This window comes from Solanum dulcamara, chromosome 3 (assembly GCF_947179165.1).
Source record: "Solanum dulcamara chromosome 3, daSolDulc1.2, whole genome shotgun sequence".
In the NCBI taxonomy this organism is placed as follows: domain Eukaryota; kingdom Viridiplantae; phylum Streptophyta; class Magnoliopsida; order Solanales; family Solanaceae; genus Solanum; species Solanum dulcamara.
Window position 1 is genome coordinate 51,326,118 of NC_077239.1, and position 3,512 is coordinate 51,329,629.

Here is a 3,512-nt window from a genome sequence, read left to right on the forward strand (position 1 = left end):
ACAACACATACTTTCACCGAGCAATCAATATCAGAGTTCCAAAGGTTGACACCAATTGTCTGCATATAGCTTCTTTCGACTTTGGATAGCTAATAATCTCTCCTAAATAATCTTTACCTTCTCCACAGCCCATTGGACCATATCTGGGCCTATTAGTCGTGTTTCACCAACATCAGACTAACTAATGGCGACCTACACTTTCTTTCATACAAAGTCTTACACGGGGCCATTCGGAGACTAGAATGATAGTTAATATCATAAGTAATCTTGACAGGTAGTAGGCAATTGTTTGAGCAACGTTTGGAGTCAACTGTATAGGCCCGCAACATATCTTCTAGTATTTAGCTAGTAAGCTTAGTCTTTCCATCAGTCTGAGGGTACAATACTGTACGAAGACCTGTCTGTGTTCCCAATCTCTTTGTGGGATGATCTTCAGTAGTTAATTGTAACTCAAGCTCTTTTGTCTGAGACAATAGTTATGGGAACTCCATAAAGTCCCACCTTTCTCTTGATCCACAATTTCACACAATCTCAGTTGAGCAGGTAGTGTTTGATTGGAGGAACATGGGTTGATCTTGTTAATCTGCGGATAACATTCCATATAGAATTATCTATCCAGGGAGTACAAAGTGAGTCTTGTAGCCAAGGTCGTGTTGTGGAATTTTCAACCTCGTATATTACTTCTTGCCTTCTTTAGATAACATCAACTGGTACCCTCGCCTTTTGGGTTTTTCTTTTTACCCATCAGAGTCAGCTACCAAGTTGTGCTGAAGTTCCCTCACATAATTACCTGTATAGCTATTCCATGGTTTGCCTATCATTAACTGGTATTATGTTGAAGAACTGTGGGATACAAGTGCGCCATCTATTAGTAATCAACTAATCCTACTTTCTTTGCTTAACCCTTTTTATAATTCCCTTAATGTAACTTATAACACTCTAGGTACATAACCTCATGTTGTTGCTTCGCTGCTAGTTTGGATCCTTCCATCTCATGCAATTATAGCAACACTAATGCACTGGATCCCATTGGAATTTCAAAGTTAAATGTGCTTGCGAGAGAGTAGTACTAGGATGGGTGAACCCCTTCCAGGAAGTCCTCGTGTTACGTTCCATTGCAATCTTTGCAATAATGTGCAGAGGCACTCAACCTAGCCCAAGATTTACCTTAGCATCTTCTCTCTAGTCTTCATGCTTCACCTTGCCCTCTCCACCTCTTTCTTATACCTAATTCCTCAGGTCATGGTGCCTACTATGACCCACTAGTACGTAAGAGGACCCATATCCCTAAACTGTAAGTAATGGGATGTCAGAATAGAAGAACAATAATTTAGCTTAAAACAGTAAAGTAATAACAAGAACATACAATGAACGAGCAGAAGCAACCACATATAGATACAAATAAAAGGATCCCTCTTAGAACATGGAAGTCACATGTACAAAGCTACTAATAAAAGAGTACAAGTCCTAAAATTAGACCACAGAAATATAGCTATCTAAAAAAGCACAAGACAGGCAAAATATATGTACAAAAGGAGATGGATAAATCCAGAATGCGGTGTGCTCACCCTCACCTCTGATCACGATCGCAGCCAGCTCGAATCAACGCCGGTAGCTAGTACTTGGACCTACATCACAAAAACATATGCAAAGTGTAGTATGATTTCTAAAATAACAGGTACCCAGTAGGCATCATACGCCAACTGAGAAAGATAAGCTAAAGCAAATTGAAATGCGAGTAAAAGACCACATTCAAAGGCAGGACAAAATGTAAATGTAGGTTTGTGCATGAGCGTACAAGCAACCAAAGAGAAAGAATCTAACTAACTCCGTCAGACTCCATAAACCCGATGGGTACGCTCGTGAACTAATAAAGAGTAACCACCTGCACAGACTCCCATAAGCCTAATAGATGCAAGAATAGCTAAAAGAAAATAAACGGAACCGAAGGATTTCAATAATGTCACCATTTCCCAGACTTGAATTGAACCAATTCCAAACTCTAACACCTCAACCCACAACTGAGAGTAGGTAAAGACTTAAACAAAAATTCATCAAGAAATCAGGAATTTAACCATGTGTAAGTTGAACCACAGACTACAACCGAGTAACTGTAGCTAATAAGTCGACATGAAAAGGCTAAACCACGAACTTTAACTAGGTAAATATAGCTAAAGGTCGAGCATGGGTAAGCTAGACCACGGACTTTAATCATGTATCTATAGCTATAAAGCCTGGACAGAGGTAAGTTAGACCACGGACTTTAACCGAGTTTCTGTAGTTAAACAATCGAACATAAGTAACCTAGACCTCAGACTTTGATCAGGTATCTATAGCTAAGGGATCGGACCAAATTAGAATCAGCGACCAACCATGCATCATATGAAGTACCCCCAAACTCACTATCATTAATAAACCAATCTAGCCTGAACCAAATAAACCTAAATTGCCGAGAAAATGTCCAAAAATCAACAACTGAGTGATATAAGACCGATACAAGATTAGGGCATTATGGAGGTAAGGTTACAAGCTGAGTTACTTCCTAGCTAAGGCTCAGACTATCAGACACAAGTCTGCTATATCAGTCTATAGGGAGCTAACCATCCGAAACGACGTTGAAAAACATCTAAGGCCTAACGACACCAATATCGCACAATTGTAAGGAAATACTTGTCTAAGCCTAGACTTAGGCCAAACATGCTTCCAAATGTATTACCATTATAGGATCGAAACAACCAATAACCACAGGAGTCATGTTTACATAGTCCAATAATTATCCGAAATAAGGTAGCATGATCGACACCCAATCCCACCAAACTCATACAAATCAATGTATAATTGCCTAAACATGCTCGGTCTTACGAGAGGAAAACCATAGCCTACCTATAAGCTGACCACGCACTCTCCAACTCACAAAGACAGAGCATTTTCCTCTTGAAAGGCCTCTGAATGATGCCACGCCATGCTATCAATAATAGAATCACGACATTAATACGTTCATTATGACACTATAATTATTGAATTCAGAGACGAACAAATTTCGAGTTCTAAAATAGGAAATGTGGGATCCGTATCTGAAATTCTGGAATTGCCCCTAAAAATAGGTTCTAAACATCTCCCGAAGCTCACAAATCAATTTGATAAATAGCACGGGGTTGGAAAACTATGCAAAACGAGCATGCAACGAAAATTCACCAAAATTTAAACAAAAAATTAAAAAGGGAAGCTTCTTGATTAGCGAATTTTGAAAATATGAGACTCTCCCAATCCAAAAGAATTACACCATAGTGTTCCTTGCAAGAAAATCCCACAATATAGACTCAAAAATCACTAAAAAGTAGTTCATATGATCAAGATACAATCTCCAGAAATTCAACAAAATACCACTCAGAAATTCACTAAAACGTAGATAATTATGAATTCTTACCTCACAAGAAGGTTCCCCTCGAATTTTTGATCTCACCACTAGATTCCCCATGAAATTCTCTTGAATTTGGACCTTTGAATCACCT

General features: G+C 38.8%; 1 pseudogene; it reads left to right on the top strand.

Moving 5' to 3' along the window:
• The first annotated feature begins 992 nt into the window (after positions 1-992).
• Positions 993-1,114, top strand: LOC129883869 (5S ribosomal RNA; annotated as a pseudogene).
• Positions 1,115-3,512: the final 2,398 nt, after the last annotated feature.